Source organism: Canis aureus, chromosome 12, assembly GCF_053574225.1.
Source record: "Canis aureus isolate CA01 chromosome 12, VMU_Caureus_v.1.0, whole genome shotgun sequence".
Classification (NCBI taxonomy): Eukaryota; Metazoa; Chordata; class Mammalia; order Carnivora; family Canidae; genus Canis; species Canis aureus.
This window is the reverse complement of record NC_135622.1, coordinates 18360813-18383872: the sequence shown is the minus strand read 5'-3', so window position 1 is coordinate 18383872 and position 23060 is coordinate 18360813. Positions and strand designations below refer to the sequence as shown.

Below are 23060 nucleotides of genomic sequence, written 5' to 3'. Positions count from 1 at the left end.
ATAATAAAGTATCAGGGATGGTTCATTAGTTAAGACAAATGTACCATATTAATGTAAGATGATTAACAATAGGGGAAATTGGGTGAGGGGTAAATGAGAACTCTGTATAGTGCTGCAACTTTTCAGTAAAACTGAAAGTGATTGGAAATCAAGTTTATTTTTAAATTGTATATGCAAGGAATGCTATATTTTTTTATTTGTTTTTAACCAAGTCAGCAAGACTCATAGATCAGGGTAGAGAACCTCTTTTCTCCAAAGATCAGTAGTAGTCCTGATGTTGTTAGAAATCCTGCACAGTTTCTTATCCATTTTGCATCCTAGGTTCGTGTTCCCAGGTAACGTGGATCAGTCAAAGGAGAGTTTTTTGTTTGTTTGTTTGTTTGTTTGTTTTTTAATGGCTTAGAGTAACCCAGTTTTATTTCATTCTATCATTTCATTTCCAGTTTGGCATACTAAGGGGATCTTCTCACTCAGAGACCAAGGCTAATGGGAGTTTCATATAACACCATCAACTTAAACAAATTTCCAAATTCACTGGAACAAGAAAAGATATTCTGAATAATTCCATATGAGAATGTCACTGTCTTAGTCTATAAATGACACATTACTTTTCCTCACTGCCCATTGACTAGAATTTGTCATATGACAATTGCCATCTGCACGAAGATTGGAAAATGTAGGGAAAAAATGGAATATTTGGTGAGCAATAACTTCACCATTGCTTCATATTTCCTCATTTTAAAACTATTCCTTGGGGGGATCCCTGGGTGGTGCAGCAGTTTAACGCCTGCCTTTGACCCAGGGCGTGATCCTGGAGACCCGGGATCGAATCCCACGTCGGGCTCCCAGTGCATGGAGCCTGCTTCTCCCTCTGCCTATGTCTCTGCCTCTCTCTCTCTCTCTCTCTCTCTCTCTCTCTCTCTGTGTGTGTGTGACTATCATAAATGAATAAAAAAAAAAAAAAAAACTATTCCTTGGCTTACTTTTATCTATTTTTATTACTACCTCCAAATATTTGAGAACAGTGTTTTTATCAACACTACTTAATGTTTGATACTCAAAATACTTTCAATCCCTTCTCTAGAGGAACTGTGAAACCCAATACAGATTTAAATTTACCACCATTTCCTGTGGACTAAACACTATATTCATGCTTCCTCCAATTTTCACCTGCTGAAGACCTATCATTGGAAATAATAAGAAGAAATATGAAATGACTATATGTGTGAATGTAGGAAATTATTATTTTAAAGTTATTGCCTAGTGATGGAGAAAAGTGCAAGTTATTCTATGGTTCATCTCCTGCAATCATTACTTTAAGATTGTCTCCAATTCCAGTGTCATCAATTAGTATAAGGTCCCAACTGCATTTTGATCAGGCTTGATAAGGCTTTATTTTCATAAGGAAATTGCCCTCTTGCCTTCTAAATTGGATAATTACAATTCTAAAAACCCACTCAGAAATGTAAATGCCCAATTGCCTATGAAAATGCTATGTTTTGACATGCACTTATTGCATCTGTGTCTCTGAGTATAGTTGAATTAGCTTTTGCTTCTTGGTATAAGCTGAGTTTATATTTACCTTTCTTACTAACATCAGAAACTAAATGATGACAAATTAGAATCTCTTTCATGATGTGGTAGTTAATGGATATTAGAAAAACATATGGGCAAATTTTGACAAGAAGTGGTTTAATATCTAAATACTGCTACCCGTTTGTGTAACATTGTGTTATGAATCATAACTAAACAGTAAAACTCATTTTCATAGGATATATTCTGATCCCTGGTATATAGATTGCATATCATTCTGTACTAAAAGCCACCATTCAACACACAAAATCATATAAACACAATTTCTTGGAAGTTCCAATCTCTTTATCTTTATATTAATTAATTAATTAATTAATTAATTAATTAATGCACTTAAATCATCTTTACCCCCAGTGGGGGGCTCGAACTCATGACCCTGAGACCGAGAATCACATACCCTACCTACTAAGCCATCCAGACACCCCAGTTTTAATCTCTAATTATAGCTCATGTGGTAAGGAGAATCTAAGGTAGGAAACCTGGAGGGAATTTTCATATACACTTGTGTTTTGTTCATGTTTTCAATCTCTTCAAACTCTTTTAGGATATTTCAGATGAGTGTATGCTTTACCTCTGTAATCTGCTGTGACCTACACATTTGTAAATCTGAATATTGTGTAAATTCTAGAAATATTATTTCTCTATTAAAAATGTAACAGACTTTTATAAACCTTTCCTACAGAATTTTGTCCTAGTACTAAAAGCCACCCTGTGATCTATTAGGCTGATCTTTTAATCTTAAGCCTCCTGACATGGAACTTTTGCTTGTTTCACCAAATAGAATGCCCTCTCCTTTCCTTTCTGTGTTTTGTTTTGTATTCACAATAATTAACTATAGAGTTATAAGTCTATTTTGACCTACAGGGCTCTTAATGTGGGCTGTTCTATTGAACCTCTATGTTCATCAAACATATAGGTGTTACACATGGAAAGGATGAAAAGTAAGCTGACTATAGCAACATTGAATAAATTATTTCCTTTTCCATCTTCCAAATGATGTGCCATCTGTATTGAGTCACGTTTATAATCTTTACCCAATTCTCTCCTTTCCTGGGTCTTCATCTACACCACTCTTACTCATCCTTCATATGTCACTTCAGGGATCACTTTCTTCAGAAATGGTGCTCTCATTTTTAAAAATATATTTTTGTTTGTTTGTTTTAGATTTACTTATTTGGCAGAGAGAGCACACAAGCAGGAGGGGCTGAAGGAGAGGGAGAATGGATCTGAAGCAGACTCTACACTGCTGCTCTCTTTTATTCTGATCTGGTCTCTTATCTATTAACCTCCATTCTCCCCATATTTACTGTAGAGGATTTTATCACTGCATAACTGATGTGTTTATTTGTCTGTATCCTTCTTACATTTCTCTTACAAGATGGAATAATTCTATTTTGATTGTTATTGCTCCATCAATGTGGTACATAACCCTTGAAACATAGGTAACCCTCGAGAAATTGCTGTTGAATGAATGTCACCTAGCCAGTTAATGTAAGAACAAGGATCCACGTCTAAGCTTACTTGATTCCTAAACCATATTCTTGACTTTTGGCATATTTTGTCACTGCTATTAGTACTTTAAAGGATACCAAATTATTTTTAAAGTTTTTGTTTGTTTTTAGACTTTCTAATTAGCTCCAAATATCTCTGTGCTAATTTCTGATCAATCATGTACAAATTTAGTTACAGTAATTTTGTGTGTTCTGATGTCTTCTAGTAAAATCTATCTTCCCTGCTCTTCCAGTGACCTTTCTTCAACTTCCTAATGTTCCACATCTTTATTTTTGTTGTTATTGTTGTTGTTTGGTTTCTACCCCATATCTTGTTGCAAATACTGCCCATATTATTTTTCTAGATAGACCTTATCAGAGTTTGATATTTCAGTGAAAGTCCTACTGAACTGTTTGAGTTATGGAATTTATATATTAAAAAGTGAGGATAGGGATGCCTGGGTGGCTCAGCAGTTGAGGCTCTGCCTTTGGCTCATGGCATGATCCTGGAGTTCTGGGATCAAGTCCCACATTGGGTTCCCTGCCAGGAGCCTGCTTCTCCCTCTGCCTGTGTCTCTGCCTCTGTCTCTGTGTCTCTCATGAAAAATAATTAAAATCTTAAAAAAAATAAAAAAAATAAAAAGTGAAGATAGAGGTACATGCAACCATCCACTTGCCTTATACTTAAGTTTTTGATATTATTCCTTAATACAATATAAACAATAACGTGATAGTAATACCAGAAGTTTATGGCTTACTGTCTCAATGCCTAGTGTTTTTCTTATTTAGTTATTTTTGGTCACTTTTTTTTTGTTGCCAACTTCTTATTTTGAAATAATTATGGATTCACAGGAAGTTGCAAAGACCACACAGAGAGTTTTCAGGTACCATTCATCCAGTTTCTCCCAAAGGTTGCATCTTACATGGCTATAGTGCAATAGCAAACCAAGAAACTGTTAACACCATAAAATGTAAGTATAGTTGTATGACATTTTATCACGTGTGTGTTTGTGAAACTACTACTTCAATGCAGAACATATGGAACTACTTTGCCATGAAGATTCCCATTCTGCTACCCTTTTATGGCCATACACAAATCCCTAAACTGCTTTGTTCATTAAACCCTGACAATTAGTCAGTTCTACTCCTCTGTAACTTTGTTTTGAGAATATTATGTAAATGGGTTTATACAGTATATGACCCTTAGAGACTGGCTTTTTTTTTTTTTTTTTTCACTCAGGACAGTGATCTTGAGAATGATCCAGGTTGCTGCAAATATTGATAGTTTTTTCCTTTTTATTGATTAATAGTAATCCATGATATGTAGATACTACATTTTGTTTATTAATAGACATGTTAAGTAACATTTTTGTTGCTTTCAATTTGGGGCTGTTGCAAAGAAAGTTGCCATAAAAAAATTTATGCACAGGTTTTTGTGTAGATACAAGTTTTTATTTCACTGGGATAAATGCCCAGAAATGCAATTGATCTGTTGTATGGTAATGTATAGTTTATTTTTTTTAATAAACTGCCTAGCTATTTTTCATAGCAACTCTGCCATTTTACATTTTTAGCAACAGTGTGTGAGGGATTGTTTTGTTAAGATTTTATTTATTTGTTTATTTATTTATGTATTTATTTACTTGAGAGAGAGAGAGAGTACAAGCAGAGGAAGGGGCAGAGGGAGAGAGAGTTACAAATGAACTCATCCTAAGTGCAGAGTCTGAAGCGAGGCTCAGTCTTAAGACCCTGAGGTCATGACCTAAGCCGAAATCAAAAGTTGGGCTCTTAACTGACTGAGTCATCCAGGCGCCCTGAGATTGAATTTCTTCATAGTCTCACCAGTGTTTCATGTTGTTACTATTTTTAATTTTAGCTATTCCAGTAGGTGTGTAGTGATGTCTCATTGTGGTATTAATCAGCATTTCCCTAATGACAATTGATATGAAACATCTTACCTGCTTATATACCATCCATTTATCTTCTTCAGGGAAAAAATCTTTGCCCATTTTCTAATTAGTTTTTTTTTTTCCTGTTGTGTTTTGTAAGTTCATTATAAATTCTTGATCCAAATCATTCATCAGATATGTGCTTTGCAAATATTTTCTTCTAGTCTATAATTCGTCTTTTCATCCTGTTTTACAGGGTTTTTCACAAGTAAAAGTTTTCAATTTTGATGAAGTCCAGTTCATCTTTTTTTTTTTTTTTCTTTTATGGACATCTTTTTGGTGTCATGTTTAAAAACTCTTTACCAGTCTGAAGTCCCAAAGATTTTCTTCAGTGTTTTCAAGAAGTGCTACAGTTTTACACTTTTTTATTTAAATCTACCATCTATTTGGAATTAAGGTTTGTGTAAATTGTGAGGCTTAGATTGAGATTTATTTTTCTGCCTATGGGTGTCATATTGCTCCAGCAGAATTTGTTGAAAGGCTATTTTTCCTCCACTGAATTGTTTTTTCCCTTTGTCAAAAAATCTGTTGGCTGTATTTCTGTGTGTTTCTGGATTCTCTATCCTATTCTTTTGATCTATGTGTCTATGCCTTTACTAATACCATAGTCCTGATATTATATCTTATAATAAATCTTCAAATCACATGGACTAGTAATTCCTACCACTTTATTATATTTTTCAGAAGTTTTATAGGTATTTTAATTCTTTTACCTTTCTACATAAACTTTAGAATAATCTTATATATACCTACAAAATATCTTGCTAGGATTTCATAGGAATCATGTTGTATATGTATGACAATTTGCAGAAAGTTGATGTCTTACCTGTGTTCAGTCTTCTAATACATGACCATGTTATGTGTTTCCATATAACTAGATCTTCTTTGATTTCATCAGCATTTTATAATTTACAACATATCAGTGTTGTACATATTTTATTAGATGTATACGTAGGTATTACCCTTTTTTGGTGGGTTTGGAACTCGTATTACATTTTCAATTTTGATCTTGATGCATTTATTACTAGTATATATAAAAATGTCATTGACTTTTTAAAATATTTATGTTGTACTATGTGACTTTTCTGAACTCACATTTATATATGATATATTTATATGTGAATTCAGAAATTTTATATATAAATCTACAACTTATATATATACTTATATTTATATGTGAGTTCAGAAGTTATATATATATATGTTATAAATGTTATATATGTTATATATATGCATATATAAATGTATTATATGTATATAAATGTACAAGTGTACATTTATTTGGGGGATTTTCCACATAGGTGGTCAGGTCATCTGCAAATAGAAATAATTTCTTCTTTTCCAATCTAAATGCCTTTATTTCATTTACTTAAGTGTATCCTGGTGGCTACAACTTCCAATTCTATGTTGAATAGCAGTGGTGAGATTGGATAAACTTGTATTATTCCTAAACTTGGAGAAAAAGCATTCAGTCTTTTACCATGAGCTGTAGATTACTTGTAGTTTCCTTTTTTTTTTTTTTTTAAGCAAGCTATAGAAGTCTCTCTATTCCTAGTTTTCTAAAACTGATTATCATGAATGGGTGTTCAAATTTGCCAAATGCTTTTTCTGTATCCATTGATAAGATCCTGCAATTTTTCATGTAGTTTTTCTTTTTTACCCTTTTAATATGACAGGTTATATTTCTTATATTTCAAATATTGATCTAGTCTTGCATCCCTAAAATAAACTCATTTAGTTATGATGTATTAGTTTCTTATGTTTTTTCTGAATTCTATTTGCTAATGCTTTGTTCAGAATTTTTTTGTCTATATATATGAAGAATATTGTTCTATTGTTTCTTTCTTACCTATCTCCTTCCTTCCTTCCTCCCTCCCTACCTCCCTTCCTTCCTTCCCTCTTCTCTCTTCCTTCTTTTCTTTCTACTATTTTTGTCATCTGGATTTTGGATTAGGGTAATTGATAGCTATATCAAATGAGTTGGAAAGTCTTTCCTCCTCTATTTTTTACATGAGCTTGTTTAAAATTAGTTCTTGTTATTTTTGTTAGTTCTTCTTAAAATGTTTAGTACACTTTTCCAATGAAACTATTTGAGCCTGGAGATTTCTTTTTTAGAATTTTATTAAATAAACAATTTAATTTCTTAAGATTTATGGAACAGTTTACATTATTTATCTATTTCATGTTGGCTGAGTAGTGTTAATTTGTGCTTTCAAGAATTGGTCCATTTCATCTATGTTGTCAAATTAATTTGTGTAGAGTTATTTGTATTGTTCTTTTACTATCCCTTTGATATCAGTAGAGGCTATAGAGATATTTCTTATTTTATTCATGACATTGATGTCTTCTCTCTTTTTTTTTCTAATCTGTTACACCAGAGATTTGTCAATTTTGCTGATCTTTTCCAAAAGACAGATTTTGTTAAATAGATTTTCTTCATTGTTTCTCTGTTTTCTTGTTTCATTAGTTTCTTGGTTTTGTTTCTTTGTTTATTATTTCCTTCCTTTTGCATGATTTGTACTTATTTTTGTTCTTTTTCTAGTAGCTTGATGTGACAGCTTAGATTATTGATTTGAGACTTTTATTTTTTGCTAATATAGGCATTTAACGATATGCATTTTTCTTTATCACTACTTTAGCTGCATCCTATGTGGGATTTCACTTTCATTCTGTTAAATTTATTCTTTTTCTATTTCCTTTAATATTTCCTCTGGTCTGGATCACATAGAAATATGGTGTTTAGTTTCCAAGCATTTGGAGGTTGTCCTGTGATTGCTTTAATATTAATTTTCTATTCTGATACTACTGTCGTCAGAGAATACATTCCATATGATTTAAATTCTTTTTAATATTTTGAGTTTGCTTTATGGTTAAGATATGGTCTATTTTGGTAAATGTTCTGTGGACATAATGTATAATCTACTGTTATTAGGTGGCATATCATATAAATGCATATTAGATCCTGTTGGTTAATAACAATGTTGATATCTTTTATATTTTTGCTAATTTTATGTCTAGTTGTCTATCACTGCTTGCTTGAGAGATGGGTGTGGAAAGATTAACTACAATTGTAGATTGGCCTATTCCTCCAGTCTACCAGTTTCACTTTGCATATTTTGCAACTCTCTTGTTTGGTGTATACACATTTAGTATTGTTGTCTTATTGGTGGATTGGCCCTTTTATCACTATGTAGTGATATGTCATTATACAGCTACTCTCCACTTTTTGAAAGTTTGCATTATGCTACTTCACTTTTATGAAACATCTACATTAATACATGTTTCCATTAACCTCAAGAAATCCTAAGAGGATTTTCACTTATGAAAAAAGACAAAAAAGGTATGCAGTGTTTCTTTTGCATTGAGCCATTATAGAGGCAGGGCCAACCAGTAGCAGCAAGAGTGGCACCACCAAACTCCTTCTCGAGGAACTATACTCAGCATCTCAGCATCAAGGCTCTGTAGCTTTGAACTGTGTCCACAAGCATCTGTTCTTATCTTTATTCCTTTTGTGCATCCATTAGCAAGTTGTGTCGTCAGGCATTAGAAAAGCCAAAGAGAAGTTATTTAGGGGGTCTTGGAATGCTGGAAAATTCTTTCTATATAAATTAGTGATAATTGCTTCTTCACTTTGTGCCATGTTGTGTCTTATGAGAGGTTTCATAAGAACACTCTACTATTAGATAGTGAGGGAAACCTGTATTTTATGTGAGGTTCTTGTAGATAGCATACAGTTGCATCATAATTTTAAATATACTCTTTCAATCTTTATTTTTTAATTGTAATTAGATTATTTACATATAATGATATGTTTAGGGCTTATAACTGTCATTTTATTTTTTGTTTTCTGTTTGATTCTTTGTTTTTCATTTCTGTGTTTTCTTTTTCTTCTCTTCCTATAGGTTACTTGAACATTGTTTAGAATTCCATTTTAATTTATCTGTGATGTTTATAAGTGTAGCTCTTTGTATCGAATTTTTAATTATTTGCTTTAGGTTTAATATTGAATCTACATAACTTACAACAGTCTACTGGTGTCAGCATTTGACTGGCTTGAGTAAAGTACTGAAAAGTTTTCTACCCTTTCATTATTCCTCCTTACCTCAATTATAATATAATTATCTTAAATATTTCCTGTATATTCACTGAGAGCTAGAGTAAACAGTTTTATAATTTTTGCTTCAATCAGCAGGTATAATTTAGAAATCTTAATAGGAGAAGGGAAGTCTTTTGTATTTACCCATAATTTTGATTTCTGTTGTTTACTTCCTTTCTGATGTTTCAAAATTTGCTCCTTTATCATTTATTTTCTATTTAGATAAGTTCTTTAAGCCATTCTTTGAGGGCAAATCACCTGGCAACAATTCCCATTTGATTTTTATTTCTCTTTTGTTTACTGTTTTATTTTCCATCATCTGAGACCATCTTGAATTCCTCTTTATTCCTGAAGTCTGTTATTCTTGGATGTGTATTCTGGAATGAAGTTCTTTTATTTCAGCCCTTTAAAAACATGCTACTTCCTTTTGGCTTCCATGAATTCTTATCAGGAATTCACTATCATTAGAAAATTTTCCCTACAGGTACGGTGTTATTTCTCTGTTTGCTATAAAAATTTCTTTTACCTTTAATTTTCAGAAGTTAGTTTATCTTGTTTAGGGTTTGCTCAGTTTCTTAAATTCCTAAATGTATATCTTTTGCTAATTTGGGGAAGTTTTCAACTTTTATTTCTTTATAGAAATATTTCTTTATAGAAATAATACTTTATTTCTAAAAGTATTAGAATACTTTTTCCAACTCTGCCATTTTCCTTCTTCTCCGGAACTCTAATAAGATGTATGTTAGATCTTTTGTAATAGTCTCAGAGACCTGTGAGTCCCTATTTTTTGTATTATTTTACAAATTATTTTTTTCTGTTCAAATTGCATAATTTCTATTGTTCTCCCTCAGGATTCTTTATTTTCTATTTCCTTGCTAAGGATTTCTTTTTAAAAAAATATATCAAATATGTTCATAATTGCTCAAAAGGCATTTTTATGATGAATGATTTCAAATTCTTGTCAGATATTTCTAACATTTGTATCACTTAAGTATTGGCATCTGTTGATTACCTTTTCTCATTTAAGTCTGGTTCTTTGTATGTCAAAACAATTTTAAATTAAGTCCTAGATATTTTAGGGACTATGTACAAGACTTTAGATCTCATTGAAATTTTGTGTTAGCTAGCCACCTTTGACACTAATCTGGCAGGGGAAGGGAGAGTGCTGCTCGGTACTGCCAGGTTACAGTGAAATCTCATATTCCTTATTCAGCCTCCTTTGACTCTTGAGGAGGTAACTTCTCTTTACTACTGAGTAGTGATAAAGTCCTATCTACTGATACTACCTCAATCAAGAGTAAGTATGGGTACCTTGTTACCAACAGGTGGGGATAGAAGTGCAGGGTTCTCACATGGTCTCCACTGATGCCAAAGGAGAAAAAGACAACCAGTTGCCACTCATTCTGCAAGGATGAAAGTCCTGGCTCACCGCTCAGACTTATTTGTGCCATCATAATTGACAGGAGGATTAGGCAAAAAAACATTTAAGAGAAGTAAAACTTTACTTCCTTGTTTCACAAATAAAGTTGGCCGAATTGGTTGCTTTTTGGTGATTAGTGAAAGAGACCAAATCCCATATCCTTGTCCAACTCTTCTGACTCATCCTTGCTCTAGCCTTGGCTGGGGCTGCAGCAGCAGCAGGTGCAGCAGGAGTGGCGGTGGCTACAGGGGCAGCAGCCTCAAATGCAGATGGATCAGCCAAAAAGGCCTTGACCTTTTCAGCAAGTGGGAAGGTATAATCAGTCTCCAGAGACAAAGCTAGGACCTGCTTTCATCTATTGATGGTAGAGTGGGACACTGATGTGACAGTTAGTAACCTATCTGCAGACATACATTGGCAACATTGGGGACACTTTCCAGGAAGTGAGAATGGAGCTTCCTCTGTGATGTCAAGCACTTCAGAGTTGTAGATGCTGCCATTGTCAAACACCTATTGTATGATCACCTCAAAGGAGAAGGAGGAGATGTTCAGCATGTTTAGCAGTGTGCTTTTGCTGGCTTTTGTCTCCAGCCTTAAACATTTGCACACCACTCAGGATTTCAGTAGTACCTGGAGATTTTAGTGGTGATGCCTAAAGCCTGGAAGAAGATCTTCTCTGGCACCAGACCAGTGTGCAGGGCTGACACAGTGACTTTACATGGGGCTAAGTCACCAGGACGGGCAACAGCTGGCACCTTTTTGGCCAGCAGCATGCCCCTGATCTTAGTGAGGTCCTTCTTGGTCCTTCTTGGTAAAAACAGAGCCCACATTCCTCCTGATGGGAGGCAATAGTTTCTCCAGAGCAAGGTTGTTCTCCAAATGCCTTCAGATGGCCTTGTGCATCATGGCATTCTTGCCCATCAGCACCACAACCTTCCTTTTTACTGTAGTTGGTGGAAAGAGAAGAAAAGTACTTCCTCATTTTTTAGGAAAGAAAGGCTTTTGCATATTCCTTTTGATTTTGTTACCAAGGTTTTAAGTGATTAATTTCTAAATCATCTGGATTGCATCTTTAACAGTTTGATTTTTTTGGTTGCTGTTTTGGCTTTTTAATGTTGTATTGCATTATGAAATTCTTGTATTTCTGGCAATGTACTTTTGGTGCCACAATTAATGCACTATAGATTGAAGGATAAATAAGTGTGTGTGTGTGTGTGTGTCTTCCCCAAATTGTGTTGATTCAATTGTCTTATAGCTTTCTGAGGCAGAAGAAAAGTCTGCCATATATATATATATAGTATATATATATATAATATTATATATAATATAATATATATTATATTAGTATATATATATACTATATATATATATTAGTGTGAATTGGGTATGTGTTTGTCTCTCTAAAAATACTTAGAAAATTTTGTTTTATTTTTTTCTTTATCCTTGACATTTAAGACTTCCTGCAGGGATATGTACAAAGTTGAGGTACTCTTTGTATTTATGTTGCATGGTAGATTTTAAGCCATCTTAATCTCCAGATTCAAGTGTTCCTTCACCCCAGAAAAATTCATTTTATTACTTCTTGGACATTGATTTTTATCTTGTTCTTGACTGTACTCTGGACTGCAAATTGTATTTTAGGGTACTTTCCATGTGCCTTCCTCATTCTCATAATTTATGTTTTTCTTAAGTATTTTGTGAAAGATTTCTTAAAATTGACATCTAATTTACTCATGTGGGTTTCTATAATATCCAATATTCTGTTCATCCCTCCATTGCAGTTTTTACATCCATTATCATGTATTTTTTTGTCTGAGGTGAAACATTTGTTTCTGTGAACAGCTGGTAGAAGAATTCCTCTTGGAAAGAAAACTCTTTTGAAAAATATTTTACCTGTGCATGAGAAGCTAAGGGAAATGCCCAGGAAACAAAAAATGATTGCTGAATTGTAATTTGTGATAGGGGCAATGGAGAGAATCAAGGAAGTTATGGATAGTTCTGAGACATTCGTCATGACCTTCTGGTAGGGTTCTAGCACATTTTCAGCATATGGATATTTGATTAATCGATTTGATTCATTTTTGTCTGTTTGAAAATGCAAGAGCTAAGTATCATGTTTTATGTTAGGGCCAATGTGTCAGAGCCAGTAAATAATGTAAGAGACAGAGAAAGCAAGGAAAATGCAGTCTCCTTAGCATTAGCATAGGTACTTGGGAAACCTTTGGACTTCCAAAGGCTATGAAATTGATGATGAGGAGAGTATAGTCAGGCACAGAAGAAATTCTGGGCTATTTTTCAAAGACTTAAAAGCCAGAGCTGGACCAATGCAGAGGAGGACCACATGAATACAGAAGGAGAAGATGACCCTGCACAAGCCAAGGGGAAAGGCCTCAGAGGAAATTACCTTGCCAACACCTTGATCTTTGACTTCTAGTTATCCAGAATTGTGAGAAAACAAATTTCTGTTTAAGCCACTTCCTAGCCATCCCCTGCCAGCCCCTCCAAAAAAAGGTAATGGGGCGACTCCACCTAAGATACAGGTAATGTTTTGTTTGTTTGTTTCCCTGTTCTCAATTCTTTCTGCTCCCTATAATTGCCTGTCTACTTTTAGTTTGAGTGATTTTTTTTTTTTAATCTTGCTAGGGGGAATCCCTGTGTGGCGCAGCGGTTTGGCACCTGCCTTTGGCCCGGGGCGCGATCCTGGAACCTGGGATCGAGTCCCACATCCGGCTCCCGGTGCATGGAGCCTGCTTCTCCCTCTGCCTGTGTTTCTGCTTCTCTCTCTCTCTCTCTCTCTCTCTCTCTGTGACTATTATAAATAAATAAGTTAAAAAAAATTAATCTTGCTAACTTACTACATTTGTGCTTCATGGACATTTCAGAAGGATCATCTCAGAGACCGGGTTTGTTTGGGTCTTAATCAATTATACCCAAATGAAGTAGGCCGCAAAATGTTTATATTCACTCTAATTTTCTTTTCCAATTCAGAGACCCTGTAATCTGAGGAGTCTTAATTTAGGGAGCTAGACAACCATGGAGTCATAACAGCAAGCATGACATTGCTCTGCCTCCATTGTGGTTATACCATTAGAAGTTGGCTGAAATATTGCTCCTGTTCTCTCGGAGTCTCATTTAATCTTACTTATTAGAAAAACAAGCAAAAAACCAAACCTCTTTGTCTAACAAGTCCAACTGCCCTAAGTTTAAGTAAGAGCAATATATGCCAACACAGGGTCCTTACTCTGTGTCATCTCAGGCGTCTAGGACCTTCCCCAAAGCCATACTTGAATCAAAATTTATACTTCCTATCTATTCAACGTTTTATCCCTGATCCCAGATATTCTAAAATAAGAGTTCATATGTGTTGGAATCTGCTTCACATACTTGAGGCCAGTAGTTTTCTTGAATTGGTGACTGGTGGGTTGTTGGCCTATCACCTGGTCTAGTTGTTTCTGTATTATATCTTGCCTAAAGTCCTCAAAGTTTCTTACATGTTATTATCTGTCAGAAAGACAGGGAATATTGGGATTATTGACATTTAAACATTTTGTTTTAAATTAACTTAATTATGTCTCTAAGCCCCCATCTACTGGGCTGGTGGAAAATTTAATCTCAGAAATTCTCTATTTTTGTTTGTTTGTTTAAAGATTTTATTTATTTATCCATGAGAGACACACAGAGAGAGAGAGAGAGAGAGAGAGAGACAGAGACAGAGACACAGGCAGAGGGAGAAGCAGGCTCCATGCAGGGGACCAGCCCAAACGGGGGACTCGATCCCGGGTCCCCAGGATCAGGGCCTGGGTTGAAGGTGGCGCTAAACCGTTGAGCCACCTGGGCTGCCCTAATCTCAGAAAATCTTATATTCAACAATTACCATGCATCCAAATATCACCTTCAGAGAGACAAACTCTTCAGGGGCTTTATTTAGTGCAATAATAATGAGGGCTTTGCTGATAAGATACTATGTATTCATACAGCCTTTAGTAGGGAGAGTCCAGTGGATGAATACAGACAGTAAGGTCAAACACTTTTGAGTCAAATATTGTCTCTACTATTAGTTGTGTCACATTGTATATTATATAACTCCTTTCTGCCTCACATATTTTATCTGTAAAATGTAAATTATAATACGTGATCTCAGAAGATTTTTGTGAAGATTAAATAAATAAATGCAGATAAAGTTCTCCAAACAGTGCCTGGCAAACAACCAGCTCTAGACATGTGTTTGCTATCGTGTTCCCATGAGGTCTTGCCTTCTCCCTGGGGTGCAGTGGTTTCCCAAGGGCACAGCCTTCTTCTCAGTCTTAGTCCTTTCCTTCTAGTTGTTTCTTTATTCTCCCTTCCCTTCTATTTCCCTCAAAATCCTAGGAATCCTCCTTGATAAGCTTAAAATTGCACAAAAAGAGAAGTACTTTTGAAGTATGAGAGACACACAGAGAGAGAGAGAGAATTAAGAGACATAGGCAGAGAGAGAAGCAGGCTCCCTTTAAGGAGCCCAATGCAGGACTCAATCCCAGGGCTCTGGGATCACAACCTGAGCCACAGGCAGATGCTCAACCACTGAGCCACCCAGGTATCCCAAAAGAGAAGTACTTGTAACTTTTATCTGGTCATCCAAAATCTGTGGCCAAAAAATCCCCAAAGCCCAGCTACTTTCTGGATGTGGAAGGAGACAGGTAAACCCACAGACGATATATAAATATTATCCTACCACATATGACCTAAGCCTTTGATCATTGCAGTGGGAATGTTGGCAAGAACTAGAATTTAAATCTATTTCTTCAAGCCTTTATCTTTGTGAGATGCTTTCAAGGTATTTTTAAAAAATCTATATTCTACTAACTGGAGTCCTGTAGAATTAATGACTTCTTCAGAATTATAGAGATTTTTTTACTACATATACATTAAGATAATATTTATAAAATTACAGTAATTCAGAATTGAGAATGGGACATATTCCTTTGACTGCCACCTATATGGAAATAGACAAAGTATATAACCTACTTGTACAAAACTAAAAACACGTACATCAAACTTTTCATTTTGGGTTTACTCGTTCAATGTTAAATGTGTCTATAATTTCATATTATGATTTTTTTATTACTTGTGATTTTCTATTAATAATGCTTATATTATTATAGTTATATGAAGTTTGACATTAAAGCTTACTTCATGGATTTCAGTCTCAAATGGTACTTAGAATTGATTTTCTAGGAAGTATGGTTTTGATGACGTAGAAAGTAATCATTTTTATTCTGGTTGGATATGGGTCTTTAATAATTATCTTTATTTGGTACCAATATTTTATATCCATGCTTTATAACTATATAAATCTAATTTTATGTTCATATTTTAATTTGCAACAAATGTATATAAATATGTATCTATACACAAAACACTTTTTCTGTGTCCCCTGTTTTATTTTGCAAATGAATACATACACCTGTATTTTATATATTTATAAAAACAGTTGTGGAATGAATAAGTCACAAATGGTAGCTACACTTGTGAGCATAGTATAATGTATACTGAAGTTGAATCAGTATGTTGTAGAACTGTTACTAATGTAATTTTTGTGTCCATTATACTCAAATAAAAAAGTTAAATGTATATAATTTTAAGAAATATGAATAATAAATATATAAGACATTTATATATACATAAATTTATATATAAATATGTATATTTACATAATGTATCTATAAAATGTTTCGTCAATTTTCAAAAATTATATTTGAATATCTAATGATAATTGGTTCTGATGCCCTAGAATAACCAGATTTCAAAGAAAGACAGTCTCCAAAGTTAAAATAATTCACCAGTAACATATTAGTATAGTTAATACAATTAATACTATACATCATAATGTTTTATTAGTTTATATTAATGTTAATTTATATTAATATAATGCATATTTTATCAGTATATGAATTTAATTAATGTTATAAATTACAAAATACATTAATGATTAATATAAAATTTAAAGTATGCTAATTTATAACTAGTATAAAAAATATTATCATATTAAAATGACCAACTGTTTTTGAAGGAAGTAATAAATGTACTTGTCAAGTCCCTGAGATCATGACCCCACTTTGGGATCTGTGCTGGGCGTGGAGCCTGCTTAAGATTCTCTTTTCTCTCCCCCTCTGCCCCTCCTCTGTGTTCTCTCTCTAGAAAAAAAAAATGTTGTCAACAATAATTGCGAATACTTAATATTTTGAAATTGTGTTTTTACATGTAGTAACAAATGCACATATTATTGGAAGAATGCCCTATTCTGATACTTTTCTGTAGTTCAAAATTTTCTCTCTAACTTCTTAACCATCACAAAATGTTGGCAGTGTAATAAGAGCATTGGCAGATGTGGTGAGCACCTAAGTTATGATAACTCAGAGACCACTTAGATTTATTAGGTGGTTTGTAACTTTCAAGCACAGTATCTTCAAAACAGCAATGGATTCTGCAAAGTAATTCTGTCTTGAGTGCTATAAATGAAGAACAGATACACCTATTATTCTTAAAATACCTGTCTAAAAGATATTATTGTTAGAAACAAGAAAACAGAAAAACGGGTTTTCGGGGCATCCCCGGTGGCTCAGCGGTTTAGCGCTGCCTTCAGCCCAGGGCGTGATCCTGGAGACCCGGGATGGAGTCCGGCATCTGGCTCCCTTCATGGAGCCTGCTTCTCCCTCTGCCTGTGTCTCTGCCTCTCTCTCTGTGTCTCTCATGAATAAATATATTTGTTTTTTTAAAGAGGTTTTTTTCAGGTTTCTAAACAAAAAGAAAGAGGAAATGTTTCAACAGGTCGGTCATATGCTGGTATGATTTTCGTGATCATTCAACTCACCTACAAGTTGCAAGTGAATAAAAGTTGCAGGTACTCAATTTTGTACATCACATACTTCCCACTGCTTGTTAAGTTATATTTTGTTTTAATTTCAGGTACTATTAATAATTCATTAATTTAAAATGATTTATTAATTTTAAATGTATTTTCAAGTGATTATACCATTAAAAATGTATAACACACTTCTACACTTCTGTTAATCAAAATGTTATGTGCACACCAATCGATATCATTTAAAAAAATCTCACTCTAAATAAGGATATTTATTTAGCAAATGCATAAATACTTTGATGTCTGAGTAATATTCCATTGTGTATATGTACTACATATCCCTTATCCATTCATCAGTCAGTGGACACTTGGCCATCACATTTTGCAAATACTTCTGTATAAACTGGCATGTTTGCCTCTGAGAATAGTCCTGTCAATTCATCTAGGGGTGTCATATTTTTATTGATAAAAAAGAAATAAAAATGGAAACAATGATAATATATTATGTATATGTAAAGAACTTTTTAAAAAGATTTTATTTATTTATAGACAGAGAAAGAGAGGCAGAGGGAGAAGCAGGCTCCACGCAGGGAGCCCGACGTGGGAGTCGATCCTGGGGGCTCCAGGATCACACCCCGGGCTGCAGGCAGGGCCAAACCGCTGTGCCACCGGGGCTGCCCAAGAACGTTTATAACTATTATCACATTTGATCATCCTATTTATATTGTGAGGCAGTCAGGGATTTTTATCTTCATTTATAAAGTAGGAAAACCAAAAAGAGTGATGTTTAAGGAAGCTTTATACATAGAGTTTTCTGTGATGATGGGGATGTCTATATTTGTGTGCCCCAATTCAGTAGCAGATAGGTTCATATGGCTGCTGAACAATTAAAATGTTTAGTGTTACTATGGAGTATTTAATTTAATTTTTTAAAGATTTATTTCTTTATTTAGAAGAGAGAGTTCAGGGTGAGGAGCAGAGGAGAGAGAGTCTCAAGTGGATTCTGCACTGCTGAGCACAGAGCTAGATCTCAAAACCCTACAATCACGACCTGAGCCGAAAGCAAGAGTTGGACTCCTACCAACTATGCCCCAATTTAATTTTAATGTTAATAGTCACATGTGGCAATTTTAATAACACAGGCTGACAGTTGTCCATTTATATAATGTTTTACTTATTTACCCTCTGTGGTATCTATATATGTGAGAAATGGCACTAGATTTGGACTTTTTTTGTTTTAAAGATTTTATTTTTTTATTCATGAGAGATACAGAGAGAGAGAGAGAGAGAGAGAGAGAGAGAGGCAGAGATGTAGGCAGTGGGAGAAGCGGGCTCCTTGCAGGGAGGGGATGGGGACTCGATCCCAGACACCGGGATTACACTCTGAGCCAAAGGCAGATAGATGCTCAACCACTGAGCCACCCAGGCATCCCTAGATTTGGACTTGTACCTTCTGAGTTCTTCCGTGATGCTGACCATATTGTGGGGCCAGTGAAGTACCTTGCCTAATTTCCCAGTTTACGGGAAACAGAGATTAGAAAGCACATTTAGATGGGCATGTCTTCTAACTTCTAAGCAATTCGATTGTAGAAGAATATAAACTGTTGATCAGCCACTGAATCTAGTGAAATAATTTGTCATTTGAAAATGTTTATATCTAAAATCACACACATTTCAAATTGAAGGAAGCTTTGCCTACTCATCACTAAAGTTGGCAAGTCTAACCAGGCATTGGCAAAAACCAAAGAAGATAAATAATTCAGCTAAGGATTTACAGAGAATTTAGTGGCATTTAAGATTAATAGAATTGGCTGATCATGTTTTGTGGTTGACCAATATAGACTTCTGGCAATTGGTATGGACTGAATTTTCTCTTGTGAGATTCCAGGGATAATATTCATGCAGTCCAAATATTGCTTCATAGCCCCAGCATTCATTCAGAAACTAGAAACTGATATCTCTACTAATGATTGAGAAAGCTGCTTTGATTCTTTCCATTTCTTCTAATTCCACAGCTTCAAATCCCCAAATACACATATTGTATGTAGATTTAAAAATAATCTCATCAGCTAAATTGAGAGCTAGTTCTCTCTGAGGAAAAAAATAGTGTAGATTGGTCCCTGGTGATGCTAGAAGCTATGACAAAAATGTGTTTAAAATAAATGTAGTTGTTCTTTTTTGTTGTTGTTGTTGTTGTTGTTGTTTTCCTCCCCAAAATATGATTCTGAACATTATTAATTTCTAACTTTAGGAACATGCTGAGTTCTATCTTTTAAAGATTATTTCTACCTGTCTCTTTACCCTTGGATATTGCTGCTTTCTTCGAAATTTCTTATAATCTCTTTGCACCATCACCCACTCCCCCTTTTTTTGTCTCTCTCAATGGCATTTGCCATAGAGTAATTACCTGTTTTGATGTAGCAAAACATTCCCAAATTTAGTGGCTTAAAAAGCCACAATTTTGCAATTTAGGTGGGTCAAGAATCTGGGCTTGGCATGGCTGGGTCCTCTGGGTCTTGTAGTCTCTCAAGAGTTTAGTCAAGGCAGGAGTCATATCAAGGCTTTCCTGAGAAAAGGGTCCATCTCCAATGGTATTCATGCAGATATTGACAGGATTTATATCTTTGGGGACTTCAGGCTGAGAATGTGAATATTTTGCTCACTCTAAAGAACTGTGAGCCTCTTCATAGAGCAATTAAAAACATTGCAACTTGCTTTATCAGAGTGAGCAAGTGAAAAGAGGCAGAGACAGAGTTTGTGAGAGAGAGAGCATCTGTGAGAGAAAATCAGGAGAGAGTTGCAGTGTTTTGTGACCTAATCTTACAAATGCCATCTTATTACTTCTGCCACATGTAGTTAATTATGAGCCTCCGGGGCCGGCCCACTCTCAAGGAGAGGGGATGACATGAAGGCATGAATATCATGATGTAGGACATGATTGGAGTCATTTCTGAAACTCCCTGCCATAGTCTCTATTTTTAGGTATCTACCAATCTCATTTCTTTGTTCCCATTTTGGGTGCTGCAAATTTCTGTTAAAACAAAGAAGTGTGTTATTGGTGATAACATTAAAGTACTATGGAAACTGAAAAAAGATGTAAAGACTTTATTTCAAAGGATATGATAACAATTGTTACTTTTTTAAATAAAATTTTAATTGTAGTAAAATACACCTAAAAATATCGTTTAACTAATTTTAAGCCTATATGTCAGTAGGGTTAAGTACATTCATGATCTCACACAACCAATCTTGAACACTTTTCATCTTACAAAACTGTAACTTTTTGCTTTTGTTTTTGGTAGTAGCCATCCTAATGTATGAGGTGGTATATCATTGTGGTTTTGATTTGTGTTTTCCTAATGACTGGGGTGCTGAATATCTTTTTGTGTGATTAATGGCCATTTGTTTATCTTCTTCAGAGAAATATCTATTCAAGTGCTTTGCTTATTTTTAATCAATTTTTTTTGTCCTTGAGTTGTAATTTTGTATATTCTGGAAATTAATTGCTTATCAGATCTGTGATTTGCAGATATGTCCTCTTATTCCCTAGGCTGCCTTTTCACTTTGTTGATTGTGTCCTTTGATGTACCAAGTATTTGATTTTCAGGTCACCTAAATTATCTATATTTGCTTTTGTTGCCTGTGTTTCTGGTGTCATATCCAAAAATTCATTGGCACTTAATATTGTTGTTGTCAGTACAACCCAAAGCAATCTACAGGTTCAGTGCAACCTCCATTGAAGTCCCAGTGAGTATTTTCACAGAAATAGGATAATCTATCCTAAAATTCATATGGAATTTTGAGGGACCCTGAATAGCCAAAATAATCTTGAAAAAGAACAGATTTCGAGGTTACACACTTGCAGATTTCTAAACTTATTATATAGCTCCAGGAATCAAAACAGAGTGATACTGGTACACATATAAATATATTATAGACCAATGAATAGAATAGAGAGCACTAAAATAAGCTTTGTATATATGGTAAGTCAAGGGCCAATGGTTTAAGTCCTGGGCAGAGTCTGAAATCCTGTGAACCAGGAGTGCTCATGTCCTAGGCAAAAGAAAATAAATGTTTCAGCTCAAGCAGAGACAGCAAATTCACCCTTCTTTTGCGTTCTTGTTTAGATCCTTCACAGATTGGATACTGCCCACCGTATTAGTGAGGATAAACTTCTTCACCTAGTCTACTGATTCAAATACTAATCTTTTCTGGACAGATGCTCACAGAAATATACAGAAATAAGAAATAATATTTTACCAGCTATCTGTGCATCCCTTAGTCCAGTCAAGTTGACACAGAAAAATAACTATATATAATATATATATATATACACATAATGTATCATATATTTGTATTTATATATAACTGAGAGAAAAGTTTTGAAGTCTCTAACCAAACTTGTGGATTATTTTTATCTGCTTTTAGTTTTATTAGTTTTTTGCTCTACGAATTCTGAAGTCTTGTTAGTAGGAGGAAAAATGTTTAAGATTGTTATTATCTTCTGGATAGATTGATCTTTTTATCATTCTGGAATAGCCTTTATTATCCCTGATTATATGCCTATATTATTAATACAGCTACCTAAGCTTTCATTTAGATTAGTGTTTGTGAGATATACTCCTTTTTTTGCTTTTGATATTCAATTTTTTATTAATTTGTAATTGACATACAGTATCTCATTAGTTTCAAGTTTACATTGTAGCAGTATATTTTCATATATTATGAAATGATACCCATAATAATTCTAGTCACTATCTGTCATCATACCAAACTATTCAATATTATTGACTACATTCCCTATGCCATACATTACATTACTTATTTATTTTATAACTGACGTTTTTACTTCTTAATCCCCATATCTATTTTCCCATTCTTTTTTCCTTTCGTTTTCTTTTCCCTTTTTTTTACCTTTAATCTATCTATAATTTTATGCTAAAGTGGCTTTTTTGTGGACAGTATATAGTTGACTCTTTCCTTTTTTATCTAATGTGATAATCTCTTTTTTAACTACCATGTTTAGACCATTTGTATTTGAAACCATTGATATGGTTGGTTTAAAATCCAGCAGATTACTAATAGTTTTCTGTTTGTTCCATATGTTCTCTGCTCTAATTTCCCTCTTTTACTGCCTGCTTTTAGAATTATTTGGTACGTTATTTATTCTTTCATTTTATCTACAATATTAGCTTCTTATTTATTTTTATCACAATCTGCATTCGAATAATATACAACTTCATACGGTATACACAGCAGTATACTTAGATTTCCTGCCTCTTTATTTCCTGCCTTTTCTCTTTAGTATTATTATTGTCATGTGTTTTATTTTTAGATATGCAATAAATCTACAATACATTGCTATTAATTTTCCTTGGATATGTAAGTGATGAATCACTAAATTTTTCTACTCCTGAAACCAATATTACAGTATATGTTACCAATATTACCGTATATGTTAACTAACTAGAATTTAAATAAAAGCTTTAAAAAATTGCTTGGATGACAATTATATTTAGAGTGATTCAAAATAAGAATAAAAATATCTTCTCTATCTTTATTGAGACCTTTCTGGAGCTCTTTATTTCAGATTTCTCTGATATTATATTCCTTCTATCTTTTTTAAGTTTTTTTTTTATAATGCAGATATGCTGGTAATGAATTTTCTCAG

General features: G+C 34.1%; 1 protein-coding gene and 1 pseudogene across 3 annotated transcripts in view; one reads left to right on the top strand and one right to left on the bottom strand.

Annotated features, from left to right (window-relative positions):
* Nucleotides 1-23060, top strand: part of LRRTM4 (leucine rich repeat transmembrane neuronal 4) — a 698247-nt gene that overhangs the window by 246512 nt on the left and 428675 nt on the right. The gene's annotated exons all lie outside the window — the stretch shown is intronic.
* LOC144281363 (large ribosomal subunit protein uL10 pseudogene) overlaps nucleotides 10682-23060 on the bottom strand; it is a 30701-nt pseudogene continuing 18322 nt past the window's right edge.